We start from the raw sequence: 15,733 nt of genomic DNA, 5'->3' as shown, positions 1-15,733 counted from the left end.
TGTAGATACCATAAATAAATGAAGATGGAACTTAGTTTATATATAGTGTCGACATGTAATGTACATATACAGTGATCAGCGTAAATGAGCTCTTTGGTAAAAGTAACATTTTAAACAATATCTCAATGAACACAAAAACAATTTCCAAAATGTTGACAAGACTAAGTTTAATATAACATCTGTTTAACTTAAAACATGAAAGTAAGGTTAATATTATAACTTAGTGAACACATTTTCCAGTTTTACTCAAATTAGGGTGATGCAAAAATGAGTATACCCCGTATATATATATATACACCCTGTATATATATATATACAGTTATATAGTTTGACTGTTGTTTTAAATACTTTATCACAAAGCTTTTTGAGTGTTTCAATTTCACGTATTTTGATGTTATTCCATTACTTTGACTGTAAATAGTGTTTTGAGTTATAGTTGGTCAAAGTTGTGCTACTTTAAAATGACAGAAGCATGTTTTGTGAGCTGGTTTATGTGTGACTCCATTAACACTGCAGTCATCATTAGTACAGGTCACTGTGGTTTACTCATTAGAGATGATGTGCTGTAAATCACTGAATCATGTGATCATGACTGTCACATGATCTGCTGCTACATAACAAAGACTTTATGTGCGACTCCATTAACACTGCAGTCATCATTAGTACAGGTCCTGTCGTTTACACATTAGATGTGCTGTAAATCACTGATCATGACACATTCAGATGCTCTGCTACATAACAAAGGCTTGTGTGAAAACAACATCTCTGTTTAATTAATCATCTATACTGAGGATATTTTCAACTTAGTACAAACTTTGAAAACAATGTTTTCTTACCTTAAGTGGCAGATAATTTAGCTCGTTTTAAACAAAAAGACTCACTTAAGGTTTTCCCCCACAGAAAACAAGACATAATATCTTATGCAATTTTACTTATCTAGTACATGCTTCTTGATTTAAGAATTTATAGATATTTGGACTGGAAACAAAACAAAAATACTGAGTAAGAAAAGCTTTTTCCCCCAGTGTAGACAGTGTCTTGGATTGGATCTCTAATTAATGTATGATGCTAACTGCAAATTTTAAACTATTAAACATTGCAAATAAAAGATAAAAGCTATCATGATCTTCTATTCATTTTTTTTTTTTGAAGCCTTAGAAAACAGTAAGTTCTGTAGTGTGAGCTTGTCCTATCTAGCGAGTGCTGATCAGTCTTACTTTTCTTATTCAAATTTGACTGATCTACGTTTTCATGTAACTGAAAAAGTCACTGGGAACTAGGGTTGCAAAGGGGCAGGAAGTTTCCAGTAAATTTCTGGAAACTTTCCGGGAAATTTCCACAGGAACTTAACCTGGGGAATTTTGGAAATATTCCAATTTGGAACCTTAACCAGAATTTATGGGAAATTTATATAAATTTGATATAAATCATATACAAACATAAATATAAACATTTAGTTTGGTCATAATAACATGAAATAACAGTTATTTCTCTTTTTCGCATCCAATTAATTCTAATTTAGTAAATATGTAAAATAAATATATTTTTACTGCAGCAATTGTTATGTTATTTATTTCAGTGTCACATGATCATTCAGAAATCATTCTTAATATGCTGATTTGATACTCAATTATCAATGTTGTGCTGCTTAATTTTTTGGAACCTGTGATTCATTTTTTTAGGATTCTTTGATGAATAAAAAGTTAAAAAGAACAGCAATTATTTAAAATAGAAACTTAGCAATACAAATCTTTAATATACATTTTTTTTTTATCAATTTAAAATATCCTTGCTGAATAAAAGTATTAATTTCTATTTAAAAAAAATGGGGGGAAAAAAATTTCTGGCCCCCAAATTTTGAACAGTAGTGTATATTGCAGAGATGTTCACAAGTCCCAAAGGTCCAAGTCAAGTTTCAAGTCTTTGTTTAGCAATAATTCGTTCAGCTAGCTATTTTAGGAGTGTATGAGGCTAAATAAATTTACACAATCAAAAAACAACAATTACTTTCAAACTATTACATCTGATCCACTTCATTTAATTTAAAATGCAGATCTACATTGTCTAATAAGACATGCAAATATATTTTCAAATTTATGAGATGAGAATATGGTAAACATATAATTTTCATTTTAAATTTTCATAGAATTTCGATTCAAAAGAATCAATGAAACAGAACATTTACATTTTCAGAGAAATTCATTGTAAAATGTTTTATGCAGGTATGCATAACACTAAAATATTTACAATACAGTACTGTTTTCTTCTACTGTGACAAAAGAAGATCTTTTCATGTCCAAAGACAAAGTTTTACGCAGACTGGTTACATTTCAGAAAGATTAAATTTGATAGTGTTTTTGCACTTAGCGATGAGGAAGTATAATGAGTCCACCTTGGCTAAACACCCTCTCCACTGGGGCACTGGAAGCAGGAACTGCCAACACTCTCACTGCCACCTGTTTAAGCCTTGGAAAGTCTTTATCATGGATACTCCAAAATTCCAAACAATCAACATCATCTTCATTAGAAGATGCCTGAATGTAGCACATTAGCTCTGCTCGGACAGACAAGCTTACGTCTCCTTTCTTTTTGCTGGCTTTGTTCCGGTAATTAGAGAAGAGTTTAGGCATTTTGGCAGGTGGCTGCTCATCTTCATCATTACTGCTCTAAGCAATGCAGACTGGTTTTTGGGCTTCAGCCACACTGTGATCTGAAAATATATGATAGAATAATGGTTAGCAGCAATAATATTAATGTTATACCTTATTCACAACTAGAGCTGCACAATTCTTGATAAATTGAGAATCACAATTCCTTTTTTAAAATAAAAATTAAACATGTAATTTATTAGAGGTTTTGACAAAGTGTTAATTACTGCAGTCTAACTAAAAAATTGGTTTGAATGAATGATTCAAGGACTCACTCATAAAGACTTCACTTGTTCAATTAATAAATCGAAATAAATCAGCGTTTTGAATGAATCTCTAGAATGAATGATTAAATGACGTTTTTTAACAGTCACTTGTCTCCACCTACTGGTGGGACAATGTAATTGATATAGTCTTTATTTAAAGGAACACTCCACTTTTTTTGAAAATAGGCTCATTTTCCAACTCCCCTAGAGTTAAACAGTTGAGTTTTACCATTTTCGAATCCATTCAGCCGATCTCCGGGTCTGGCGATACCACTTTTAGCATAGCTTAGCATAGTTCATTGAATCTGATTAGACCGTTAGCATCTCGCTCAAAAATGACCAAAGAGTTTCGATATTATTCCTATTCAAAACTTGACTCTTCTGTAGTTACATCGTGTACTAAGACCGAAGGAAAATTAAAAGTTGCAATTTTCTAGGCCGATATGGCTAGGAACTATACTCTCATTCCGGAGTAATAATCAAGGAACTTTGCTGCCGTACCATGGGTGCAGCAGGCGCAATGATATTACGCAGCGTCTCTCACAAATGTAATGAGAGCACACACCTATAGTTATGTCTATACTCATTTGGATGTTTGTCCGGATTTCTGTTATTTTGGCTCTGTACCACAGTAAAGAATTTGAAATTAAATGAGAATATATATATATATATATATATATATAAAAAAATACAATTTAAATAACAATAGTGGTTTGTGTATATATATATATATATATATATATACACAAACCACTATTGTTATTTAAATTTTTATTCTTATACAATAACACAATGGAAGAAGAATTTGCTCACCCAACAAATTATGCAAATAAAGGAAAATAATTTTTTGTAGCATTATGATACCATATGTACAAAGCTCAGCCATAAATTCTGTTTTTATGTTTCTATAATGTTTTTTTATGCTGTCATAGAGGTGTAAACTCAATTACATGTTTTAGCACTGAAGTAATAGTTTGGGGTGGACAAAGAAGAAAAAAAACAACAACTCTGAATGTAGCGCAACATTACCATTAACTATTGGCCACCACTGACATGGGCAGCCCTAATCGGGCAATGTGGAAGGCATTTGGCGTGGATCACAACAAAACATCTGTCCCACATCCTGTAAGACCAGACAGGAGGCTATACTTTATGCCAGACGTTCCACATCTTGTTAAGAACTTGAAGAGTGGCCTGGTCCGTGGACAGACGTTCACAATTCCTCCGGAGACGGTAGAGAAGGAGAAACTCTTCTTCAATGAAGTTTCCGTTGGTCCACTGAAAGATCTGGTGGATTTTCAAGAGGGGATGACATTGAAAATTGCTCCAAATCTATCAAGTAAAACCCTTCAACCCAGTCATTTTGAGAAGATGAAGGTGGGCCCTGCGATGAATATCTTTAGCAAGGCAACCAGTGCAGGCCTGAAATACATGGTGGAGCAGGAACAAAGACCACCCTCTTACCAGACCACAGCATGGTTTCTGGAGCAGGTGGACCACTGGTTTGACATCATGTCCTCTCGCCACCCAGTAATGGCACTCAGCACACACAAGATCGAGGAGTACCAAAAGGCCATCAAGTTCCTTCAGGACACCATCCAACTCTTCCGTGGGCTGAAGATTGGACGAACGGGTAGCTGGAAGCCTGTGCAAACAGGAATTGTAATGGCAACATCTTCAATTCTATCAATATAGCAAGACATGCTGGCCCAGTGACACATGTTTTTGTTGATCAGCAGGTTTACCCAAGTCTTGAAAACCTATTCAGCTGCATAAGACAGAGGAATCCAGTCCCAACTCCAGTAGAGTTTCAACAGGCACTGAAATCAATATCAGTTGGGCAGTTTTCTCGCGACTGTGAAAACAGGAAGTTATCAGGAGGATGACAACAGCCTTTTGGCCGACTTCCTGGACACAAAGCAGTCACTTCCCAGTCCTGGCCTCAGAGTGGAGGAGCTGATGGCGCGCAGAGCTGCTCCTGACCTCACGAATACTGAGATCAGTGCTCTCTACCACCTTACAGGCTACATCGTGCATAAAGTGATTAAATATTCCAAGATTTGTGAGGGTTGCCAAAGTGCAATTAAGCACAATGATGACAGTCCTGAAGGAAAGCACAGTGTTTTACTGAAGCTGAAAGAGTTCAAGCCAGGTGCACTTTGTCGGCCGTCACAAGAGGCCTTCGATTTAGTCCGGCAAATTGAGGAGCTGTTCCGAACTAGGACCAGTGGCTCCTTTATGGATCCAAATGCCATGGATATGCTGGAGAGAGAGGGTAGGCTCTTGGACAGCAGGCTTCCTTCATGCCATGATCTGCAAAAAAAATAACCAACAGATACATTAGGCTGAGGTTGTCTGATGGTCATCTTGGAAGCAAAAGCCAGATAAAAAGGGCAAAAAGGAACCAGCAAGGCCAAGAAACATCCAAACCTACAACAAGCAGGCCAAACACCTTGCTTGTTGCCATGGAGGAGTTTGGTCTGACCTTTGCTCCTACAAATGTCCCACCACCTAGCATGGCTTCAGCATCAATAGGTATGGAGGGTCTGTTTTGCCTGTTTTCTGGTCTCTTGTCTTATGTTTATACAAGTTTCATTGATTGTATATGTGTTATTCATATATTCCAACATATCTGTCCAACATATCTGCTTAAGGAAAGATGTGACTTGTTTGTGGTAACTCTGGCACTTGACAATATTTTTCTGACTAATTATAGACAATATTATGTTCTTACACTTCCAGCCTCACCATCACCCCACCAGCTTCAGCACTCCACTGTTCAAATTCAAACCAGCTTCATCATCACTCCATTGCTTACAGGAACGACAAGCTCCCCCAGCCTGGCCACTGCTCCACTCCCCACCGATAATCCATCCTGTTGAAAACAAACAAAACAACACACACATACAGTGATTGTGTATGGATTTGCAAATTAAATCCCACCTGTTCGACAGCTGGAACTTACTTAACTTACTGAGAGTTATTTTTATCTAGGTATAAGTCTTGGTTTAGACTTCTTTTTCACCTCCTAAAAGAGAGAAAAAAGTGAAATATTGTAAAATTAAATGTCATCCAAAAATATTTAATATTTACAAAGATGTATTCTGGTTTCACTTGTATACGTTCCATTACACACACGGGACTGTTAGATTAAAGTTCAATGTGTCACCAAAGCAGTGTACATGTGCTTCTTTCATCAAAATTTTTAAGAGCCATGAACATGAGTTATGCAGCTGAAATTCTTCACTGTATACTAAATAACAACTATTAAAATCATGACTTCAGTTTTTTGGTCAAATGTCAGTCTCAAATGGTTTCACATGTCTCACATGCCTCTTCAATTTAAAAATAAATTAATAATCTTTCTTTTTGCAATTATACTTTTTATTTGCTGGGATCATCCACATTTATGCTACATATCCTATCACTCATCACAATGCACTGTCTAACAAACGGTCTGTGTAACTTCAATGACTAAATTAACCAAGGAACAACCTTGATAGATACAAGCTAGCCATGTTATCTAGTTGAGCTAGCAAAAATAAATAAAAAACAAAAAATTCTAGTTAAGCTAGTTAAAGTTAATTGTAATCAGGTGTACTAATACGGTCGCAAACAAGTGTTAATCACTTTAACAACAAATCTAAAAACCGACGATAAACGTTGTATGTCAACGAACTTGAAGAAAATTTGAGGTAAATATAGCCCAATATCAGATTATGGTAGCTAATATTAGTTAAGTGTTTGTTACTTAAGCTAGCAGCAATTAAGAGTTTACCTACCTCCAATAAACATTAACTAAAGCTGGCTACATAAAATACAACTATTATATAGATTCATGAGAGGTCGGCTAATGCGTTCAAATGTTGAAAATACAGTAATTTCATCAACTTACCAGCGAGCGTACTTCAGAAACATTGAAAATGTGTGGAGTTCAGTGCTGGAACTATCAGTGTTTGGAACTAAACTAATGTTTGAGGACACAAAAGTGGATACAGGCAGTGAGAGAGAGCGAAACGGGTCATATTACTATTTAACTACATTGGAGGGGAATGTAATCGGCGACAGGTGAAATAATTCTTTGACATGGTTAAAAATAATGAATGTTTTCTTTCTTTGTTTGTTTAGCATAACCTGTAGCTGATTACGTTCCCCTCCAATGTTTTCCCTCCGGTGTGGGCTCTGTCTCTATACTGAAATAATACATGAACCCGCCTCCTGTGGACGATTTCTCGATCACCCCAGAACTGAACTTGAGACACGCTGACAGGCAGGAGTGGACTCTATTGACCAGCCGCCACTGAAACACGTATAAGAACGTCTTGATGTGTACTGAACTAACATTACATTTCCTCTAAAGCTGAATGCAGTTATGTTCACATTATGTAGTGATACGCTACTTAAATTATCTTTGAGAGAAAATGAGCCCCTGGTGGTGACCGGCACTGAGAACTAGTTAAAAACGGCTCATAAACTGGACAAATCACACTGTTAAATGCCGCTGTAGATTTAGCAGCACATTACTGTAAAAACCTACAGTACAATACTGCATTTTATATTACAGTAAAATACTATAATTTGCATTGCATTCTGGGTAATTTTGTTTAAGCAGGAACATTTTACAGTATATTTTAGTGTTGCTGTAAGCTACCTGTAATTTGGCTGTAATATGCCAGGCAATAATACAGGATTGCTGTAAAAAGCACGCCACCTGACTGACGGTGTCAGAACACAACCGCAGCAGCTCACTCATGGTCACGAATATCTGTATCTCTCAGTGGAAATCTATCATCCATGTCTGAATGACTTCTATATCTGTTTGTCGAGTTTTTTCACAGGTGAAATGTTCTACATGTGTCTTTCGTGTTTTCACAGATATATATTGTTAATGTGTCAGGAAAACGTGGAATAACCTAACGAAAATTGTTTTTTCTTTGTTTAGACATCCAACAGTTTTTGACTCAGCCGGGTTTTGTCGATTCAATAGTATCCAGTTGCAGACCCGCAGCACCACAGTTTCAGAACCGCAGCCACAGAACGGAAGTGAGGGGCGGGGCTTAAACAGTCATATTTGCGCTACCCATACATGTCATTTTCTTTTGTTAAATATAAGTTGTTTTTACCTGGATTTTGATCGGATCAATGTCTACAGTATTTAACAACAATACTTTTAATTAAAGTAATTTTTCTGTTCATATAGGCCTAATATGCATAAGATATCATGATGTACAAAGAGCAAAATTTTAAAACAGCCTATGCTTAATGTCAATGAATGGATACAAACACAGTAGTGTATACTGCAAGGATATAGGCTACAACTATGCCGTTTTTATTTTAAATTATTTTCTCCACGTTCCAAATAATACGATGACACAGAGTTTGAGAAGATCTTCTTCCCTTACAAAAAAATCCTGCAGGAAAAATCCTGCAGGACCTACACACCACATACCAGCACAATCCTATAGGATTTTGTGACCATTTTCCTGTAGGAATCCTACAGGAACCATGCAGGACTCCTTCAGGAATCTAAGCCTACAAGAAACCAAGCATTATAGTGCAATAGTATCAGTTCCTATAGGACTTGTGCAGGAATTCTAATGAACTATTATGTATACTCATCCTGTTGGACGGCTGAAGGGATGCAGGCCCTGATGTATAAAAAAAAATCACTTTCAAAAAAGCAATGTTATGTGTCTCAAATTTAAATACCAACAAAAAATTCTGAAGATTAACTTCAGAAGATGTTAATTATTAATTATTTATTAGTCAAAGACAAGTGTGAAGAAAATGAACTCTGAACAGAAAGTGGCCCTTCACTCCGGAGAAACCGATCACTCTGGCCTCTAGAAAAAAAAAAAAAGACATTTTTGCCTTAACTTAGCTAATAAAACATTTATAAATATAATTACATGCATATTGTAATGAAGGGCTGACAGCGTGAGGATCCATTTGCAGTTTCTTTATTGTGACAACAAAGCACAAGGCAGACAAGGGCAAGACAGTAGCAGAAACAGGGACAGGCTTGGGTCGAGGCAGGCGGCAGACAAACAGAAACTTACAACAGGCAGAGTTCAGGGCAGGCAGCAGACAAACGTGATCCAGGAAACAGGCAAGGTTCAAGGCAGGCGGCAGAGGTTCACAAATGATAAACAGTCCAATCGATAGCAAGGTAACAGTCCACAAGAAAACACTCAGTAGTGATCACCGGGGCAAATCAAGACTTCGCAGTGTATGGATGCGTGTGTGCGTCTTAAATAGTGTGAGTGTGATGCAATGCAGGTGTGTGCAATCAGTCCCAGGAATGAGGGCCTATGGGTAACGTAGTCCACAAGGAAGTGACTCAGAATTCAGGTGATGGCTCCCTCCGGCGGCCTGGAGGAGGAGCCGCGGGAGCCGTATTCGTGACACATATGTTCTAATGAATTTGCCCTCACCTCTTATATGTACTTCACCACTCAATGTTGCAGTGTAAAAGTGTCCTTCTTATGCTGCCTGAGAAATATAAGTATACAAAACATACATAAATACTAAAATAAAAGGTCTACTGCAATTATAAGAACTGTAAATGATCATCTTACAGATTAGTTCATATGTGAAACAAAATGTGTAATAAATAATACTTAAAATCTAAAAATTGCATGTAAAAACCTGGAGAGGAGTTTATGTTCATCATTCATTTTTTCTCGTAAAGCAGCCCAAATAAACTTTCGTGGAGTTGATGGAAATTTCTTCAGAACAGTGTCTGAAAAAGAAATGTAAATAAAGTTTAGTGTCAGATACTTGTTATGAGAGCATATATGCTTAAAAACCTTTAACACTTTTATACCTATAATGAGTTCCACTTTTGTGGGGTCCAAAGGAGGCTTGGGTTGGGATTCTTTGTTGGCATTTCCAATTTTTCCTGAAAGGCTGTGGGTAGCCAACATCCTCCTTCCAAAAGGAGGAGATTTTGTCAGGTTTTGATCACTTCTGGGTACAAAATTGTCCCCAAAATATGGTTAAGTAGACACACACACACACACAAACTGAATTGACTTATTTAAATGGTGTGAAAAGAAAATCTAAAAATAGTATTGTCACATGGTCATGTTCAGAAGAACTGAGATGTGAAGAGTCGGCTGGCTGAAGGGCAGCACTGCAAGCTGCACTTGTTACAGAGGTTGGCACAGCATGCTTGTTTACACTGTTAGGCAGCAACTCTCCAAATCTGTTAATAATCTCTACATAAAGAAGAACAATGTTTAAATAAACTCATTCATTCACAGCAAAAACTATATAACCATGTATATAAATAGCTTACCATTTTGCAATTTAAAGTTCAGAGCCTTTAGTTGCTGATTCTCTATTCTCAAAGCTTTGATTTCTTTTCTCAAATCATTTAATTTTTCATTTTCTTTGTTTTTTTCTTCTATTATCTTAAGCAATAGTGTGTCATTTTGTGTTTTTTCCACCTAAGTTGAGAGACAAAATTAAAGTCACATAACAGCAAAAACACATGATACACAAAAATAACAGTAAAAGATGTTAATATAATTTATCAAGAAGTTTTACTTTTTTAAATCTCTTCTGGACTTGATCTGGACTTAATGATGGGGTGTTTTCTAGACTAAATATTCTTTTTCTTTCTATTGTTCTTTTTTCAGGCAGCTTGCACACATCTTTCTGCCTTTTCTCTGACTCCATCTGATTCAGTCGTTTCAGCCATTTCAGTCCATTCAATTAATGCCCACATTTTGTCTATAATGGCAAAAATATTACAATTTTAAACACAGATAGATAGATAGATAGATAGATAGATAGATAGATTTAATCATTTGTCTGAATAGCAACACAAAACCGTTAACTTCATTGTTGCTTAATGTTTCCACGGTAACATATTTACCTACAGTTAAGAAATGTATCCAATGTATCTAAGTAGTAATTAATGAACTTTCCCCAGATATGAGAAGTAGGCATGTGCTCCTGGCTGGTTTGTGGTTTGGTGCTTCTAAGCCTAAAATGAATTCCTTGTTGCAGTCGTTTGTTGATGAGTGCATTCAGGTCTAACAGTACAGCACACAGGACAAAGCACACAGATGTATGTGTTTAATCTTGTCTGTGTATGTGACTCGGTGGCTCGCTGCTCTGTCCAAAACACTAAGCAATTTAATGGTGAATATGGATGCAACTGGTGTTACGAGAAGGGAGAAGTAGCAGCTAAAGGAAATGGATTCACTAGGGTGTGTGTCACAAACAAGAGATGTGAGACCACGTACCCACAGCCAACATTTTGATGATGTTAAAACAGCAGTCGAAACAGGCACATGTGTTAAGGGAGTCAAAGGGCCATCCCCTTTAATGCTTTTAACATTTTTCAATATAATTCTGGGCTTTGCTTTTGACTATATGCATGCCATTTTACTGGGTGTCAGTCGGCAATTAACAACTTTATGGTTTGACTCAAAATATCATGGAGAGAGATGGTATTTGGGGAGAGAGATAATCACCATTGATAAACTACTACTTCAAATCAAGCCACCAGTTCATATTACAAGACCTCCACGCTCTGTAAGGTTGCGCAAATATTGGAAGGCCTCAGAGTGCAGGAATTTTCTTTTGTTTTACAGCCTTCCATGCTTGAGTGGCATTTTATCATGTGATTACCTAGAACACCTACTACTCCTTGTCCAAGCAACGTACTTACTATTAAAAGATGACATGAGTTCTCATGACATAGATGTAGCTGAAAACCTGTTAAAAACTTTTGTGAGCCGCTTTGAGAGACTGTATGGCAAATGTCATGCTAGTTTTAATGCGCACATTTTACAGCATGCAGCACAGTCAGTACGAAACTGGGGTCCACTATGGTGCCAAAGTGCATTTATTTTTGAAAGCACAATGGTAACTTGCAAAAGCTCTTCCATGGCACCCAGGCAGTTACAGAACAAATAGCTAATAGCTTTTCTCTTTTTCAAAGTATTCCCCGGCTTCTGTCTACTGTTTATGATAAGAGTGTTAAAAAACAAGCACAGATTTTGTTGACCGTATGCTACGTGGGTATAGACTTGCCACAAACTGTGTAAAAAAGACAAACATAATCTTTCTGGGCTTACCAACAGTAAGAATGCCAACACCTAGGGAGGCATTTCTGTTCAGAGAACAGGACACTGATGTTCACCAATGTGCATTTTTTTATTCAAGAGCTCTAATTAATGGAAACAGGATTCATTCAAAGACGAGCACAACACTGTCAAGAAGGATCAACCATGCAGTTGTAACAGAACAAGGCTCAATGGCATTGGTGAGATCATTTGTTGATGTGGGTTTTGATAAAAGTTTTGCCTTTATTGATCCAGTTATTACAGCCAAGTTCAATATGGTTAAAGATAGACAAACAGGAACTGCTTTCTCTGGGATAGTTAGGGAAAATTATATTTCAACTGATGTTAAATTAATCAACTGCAATGAGATTAGAACAACTTGTGTGTACTTAAAGGATGTGGGGACAACTGTAAGAATATCCTGATGGATCTAGAAACTACTTGTGATCTCCAAAGTGACCCCGAACCAGAACCAGATAGCTCAGAGTCATACCAGTAGAAAACAAAAAACGAAAAGGATACTGTGGATATTCTTGGCCAAAGTAAATCCCCAACCAAATCAGCAAAATTCCTTAAAAGCCACATCAATTATTGTTTTGTATGTGGAAAACCTCAAACAAAATTTGCACATCATCTCGAGAGGCATGTAAATGAAAATGCTGAAATCGCACAGGCACTCCAGTTCCCCAAATCATCAAAGGACAGAAAGGTTCTTCTTGAGAAATTCCGAAACCTTGGCAACTTCAAGCACAACTCAGTTGTTAAAATCACAGGATCAGGATGTCTTAAAGTGAAAAGGAGTTCCAAACAGAGCAGCAGCCCTGAGATGTATGATTACTGCTTGTACTGTAAAGGTATGTTATCCAGAAAAGAGCTTTCTCGAAATATGAAAAGATGTGCTCTAAGACCAGAGAATAATGTTGAAGAGGGACCTGAGTTGAGAGAGAGAGTCTTTGGTATAGCATCTGCTCAATCCACAATGTCCCAGCCAATTTCAAGTCAACTTTGGTCAGTGCTGGGCAAAATGCACAAGGATGACATGTCCACTGCAATAAGGAATGATCATTATCTCATGCAGTTTTCCCAGTCCCTCTTTAATAAGCATGGAAGTGACAGATCAAAACATGAGTGTAGCGTCCAGTCGAAAGAAGTTAGCCAGAACTGATGGTTTAGTGACTCTTTAATGAGTTTCCTTGCAGGTCATAAACCAACGTAAGAGCTGAACACAGAACAAACAAAACAACGTGTCACTCTCACTCAAACATTAGCCATTTTCATTAACATTTTATCAGTATGTACCAAAGCTTAACAAAACACATCCTCTACACTGTAATACCTTGTTGCCACTTTCGACTGAGGCTATATTCCTTATCTCTTTAACCTTTGTTGCCGTTTCACCTTCTCTTTATCGCTAGCGATCTTTTTCTTTTGTCTTTTTTTTGTATTAGATCTCCCTGCGCATACCGTTTTTTCAAAATAAAAGCCAGATTCGGCTAAACAGGAAGTGTCAAAATAAAAGCATATAAATGAATGTAATCGTCATACTTTGAGGTCCTTTACACCGTACACCATATACATGTACAGTTACACCCCTACCTACAACATAAACTAATACAAAAGACTTACCATTAGGCTCTGGTGACACAACTGATTGAGTCGCCCCTTTCTGTTCTTCGATAGAGGATTCTGGATATACGGAGAAAGCCTAGTAAATAATAAAAAGTAACAACGAAACATTACAAGCAATAAACAAAGAGTGCTTTCAGAACATTTTCCATTCAAGAGCTGTGAGTGATTTTTCACTTTCTCAGCTTTATATTTGTTTGTTTATTACTGATGACATAGCGGGAGATCTAATAAGCTGCATCCAGACTAACGCACAGATCTCTTTTGAAATATAAGAAGTTTCTGTCCTGTCTGTTTAATACTTTAAGACATAACTGTGTCTATATTAATTTTGTGTCATAAAAGCATTTTAAGAAGTACATTTAAGCACTGACAATCAAAAAATCATTCACAACATTAATGCTTTGATCTCTCCAAAACTTTTTGGAAACATACTTTTTTTTTGCCGGGGGGGGGGGGGCGGGTTTTTCTTTAAATGAACATGCCACGGCAGTCCAATTCCACCATAATCATATGTAACCTCCTCCCCTTTATTTATGTCCATTATAGCGAACAAACATAAATGAGGGAGGCCACTGACTTCGATTTTCTTCATTTTCGCATGAGGTTTTGCATCATCATTGGCAAGCCTGCCAAGGGACCCATCATCATCTGAAGCATCGATACTGAAAAGGAGTAAATAATAAAATATTTTCATAAATAAGCTATTTCTCAGGCATGGCTCCATCTTTCTGGAAAATGCTCACTGTTAATATAAAGTGTTATATGTATGTATCCAAAATGAAGGCTCCTTTCGGTATAGCTCTTCTGGTAAAGAATAGCTATTATTAAACATCACAACTAGGTATTCAGATGCCTTGGGGATGAAAGAGAGTGCAAATCAGTTGGCAGAATTACCTTAGTTGACTGTTTTTAGTTATTTTTATGTACAACATTGTTATCAGGTAGGTGTTTCTGTTAGTTCATGTCAATGTTTCACAACACACACATATTTTGTGCAGCTTTGGTTGTGTGGATTTTCAAGCGAGGGACAAAAATTTCATTTTCTCATCAAAATCAAATTTCATTAAAACATCCTCATTTGTGTTTCATAGATAAACTGATATCTTACAGGTTTGAAATGATATGACAGAATTTTCATTTTTGAGTGAACTATCCCTTTGAACTCCAGTTAATACCAAGTGTAAGCAGGGTACAGAATGCAAATAACATTCCTGGATTTAAATTAGTTGATGTTAATTGATAAATATTAATGAAATATAGGGCTGTTACGATTCCTTGATTAAATTCGAGTACTCAATTTTTAAAAATCCTAGATTGCAGTTTCCCTGTGTGGAGTAACTGGCAAAATACCAGAAGTGGAGCATTCCACAGACAAGAATCCATGAACCACATTATTAGACTGTTTTCTAAGGCTGCACAATGTATTAAAACCATTTAAAAATCACAATATAGCATAGTGCTATTGTGAATTCACAATGACTGCATTTAGATTAACCTTAAACAAATATATGCACTGCTGGTTTAATAGCCTATAAGTTATATCCCTCCAGAAACTTGCCCTGAGTCCCAGTGTGCATACTATCCAACGTCCAACCTATCTGCCCCAAATAGTGTTGAAAATGACTAATGTCACATACTTTTTAGGATGGATAGTATGCACATTGGGACGCAGGCTCGAGACCGCTGCTTTAAAGACAACTTAATACCAAGCATAAACCCAGCAAACACAGTACGTTGCGACGACGTCGTCAGTTAGTCGTCATTTGGTCAGCGTGACATTACTTTATGACAACGTTATGAGGACGTCGTGGTAATGTTCCATTTTTTAGAATTTTGGCTAACGTTCCAGAAACGTCGTGGGCACGTCCTCAAAAGACGTCGCTGGTGGATCCCATGGAGAACGTTGTAGCAACCCAGATAGCAGGGTGACATTGATTCAATGTTGAAATTCCATCAGAATCATCATTTTGGTTGAGATTGAAAATTCAATGCTAAATAATATTGAATCAACGTTGAAATTTCAATGCTTTTCAGTGTTGAAAAAGACAACAATGAATCAATGTTGATTTTTGGTCAGCTTCATCACTGGTGGAACTTAGACTGTGTCAAT

The 15,733-nt window shown here is 36.8% G+C and overlaps 2 long non-coding RNA genes across 3 annotated transcripts; both read right to left on the bottom strand.

Annotated features, from left to right (window-relative positions):
• Positions 1-2,017: 2,017 nt before the first annotated feature.
• LOC127509823 (uncharacterized) lies at positions 2,018-8,183 on the bottom strand. The gene is made up of 4 exons (XR_007929369.1): positions 5,889-8,183; positions 5,649-5,789; positions 3,944-5,227; positions 2,018-2,710 (listed from the first exon to the last, which is right to left on the bottom strand). It is a non-coding gene; the product is annotated as an uncharacterized LOC127509823 (long non-coding RNA).
• Positions 8,184-8,296: 113 nt separating this feature from the next.
• Positions 8,297-13,513, bottom strand: LOC127509822 (uncharacterized). 2 transcript variants are annotated; one of them, XR_007929368.1, is made up of 8 exons: positions 13,331-13,513; positions 10,797-13,213; positions 10,466-10,651; positions 10,215-10,365; positions 9,741-10,134; positions 9,563-9,656; positions 9,349-9,406; positions 8,297-8,757 (listed from the first exon to the last, which is right to left on the bottom strand). It is a non-coding gene; the product is annotated as an uncharacterized LOC127509822 (long non-coding RNA). The 2 variants fall into 2 exon arrangements; XR_007929367.1 differs by lacking the exon at positions 8,297-8,757 and having other exon boundaries at positions 8,767-9,406; positions 13,331-13,511.
• Positions 13,514-15,733: the final 2,220 nt, after the last annotated feature.

The sequence above is a fragment of the Ctenopharyngodon idella genome, chromosome 3 (assembly GCF_019924925.1).
Source record: "Ctenopharyngodon idella isolate HZGC_01 chromosome 3, HZGC01, whole genome shotgun sequence".
Lineage (NCBI taxonomy): Eukaryota > Metazoa > Chordata > Actinopteri > Cypriniformes > Xenocyprididae > Ctenopharyngodon > Ctenopharyngodon idella.
Note: the sequence above shows the minus strand (reverse complement) of the source record. Positions and strands in the feature narration are given on the sequence as shown.